The following is a 1043-nucleotide window of genomic DNA, read 5'->3' as shown; positions in this document are numbered from 1 at the left end:
CGCACCCCCTCCCACCCGCGCACGCCCGCTGCCCCTCGTGCTTCCTGCCGGCTGAGCGGAACCCGCCTTGCCGTTACCCGGGCAGGGCCCCAGCGTGGCCGTGCCCGGCTTCCACCTGTCCCTTCTCCCTCCAGCACTTCCCGCCGCCTCCGCTTCCTGCCACCTGCCGCACCCAGCCTGCTGGCCCGACCGACTGGTCTCCCTGCCTGCTCCCTGCCCTCCCTGCCCTCCGGCACCTTCCGGCCCCGAGGGAGCCGGCCTGCGGCCTGCCCGTGGCTGCCTTTCTGTGCTGCGGCGCCTCTGAGACGCCCGTGGGCACAAGCCCTGACTCGTCCCGCCGCCCCGTCTGCCCCCGGCCCGTGTGGCACCTGCCGCTGCCCCTCCCGCCAGGCACCTGCTCCCCAGAGCCCCTGCCGCCCCGTGCGCCCAGTCTGCCCGCCTCCCGCTGCCACGCAGGGGGAGACCTCGGGTTCGGGGCCCTCAGGCCCGTCTGTCACCCCCCACGCGAGCCTGGGGCAAGAGGCTTGTTTGTGTTTGCTGCTGTTTCCCTCCTGGGGCGGGCACGGCGCTAGTGGGGGGGCTCGGCTGGGCGCTGCTGCCGTCAGTCGCGGGAAGTGGGCGCGGATGAGCGCTGGGGAGGAGCCCGCCCGGCCTGTGACGGCAGCTGAAGCCCCGCAGCTGCGCACCCCAGGGCGGGCGATGAGCGAGACCACGGAGGATGCGGATTTGGGGTGGAGGGGAGCTGGGGGGGGGCTGGCTTAGGGCGAGCCTCACGCCACAGGGCCATCTGGCGCGGGAGTCCTGGGGGGCAGCTGGAGAGGGGTGCTCGAGCCCCTCTCTAGGGCGCTGCCGCCGGGAGGGCGCAGTGGGCCCTGGGCCCGGGGGTGGGGGCGCGGCCTGGACCCCGTGTGGCCTAATGAGGGAAATCCCCTGCTGTGGCTGGAGAGTGGCACCGGAGGCCAGTGGGGCGGACAGTGGGGCGGGAGGTCAAAGCGCCTCCGGGGCCGCCGGGGCCGTGGGCTGGGGGCGAGGTGCGAGGTGGG

The 1043-nt window shown here is 75.1% G+C and overlaps 1 protein-coding gene across 1 annotated transcript in view; it reads left to right on the top strand.

Moving 5' to 3' along the window:
• Positions 1-1043, top strand: part of CTSZ (cathepsin Z) — a gene marked incomplete at its 3' end in the record, with an annotated part of 4341 nt that overhangs the window by 1254 nt on the left and 2044 nt on the right. The window lies entirely within an intron of this gene.

Source organism: Condylura cristata, unplaced genomic scaffold, assembly GCF_000260355.1.
Source record: "Condylura cristata isolate star-nosed mole 26May11 unplaced genomic scaffold, ConCri1.0 scaffold00022, whole genome shotgun sequence".
NCBI lineage: Eukaryota > Metazoa > Chordata > Mammalia > Eulipotyphla > Talpidae > Condylura > Condylura cristata.
The sequence above is the reverse complement of the archived record's forward strand: the minus strand, read 5'-3'. Positions and strand labels throughout refer to the sequence as shown.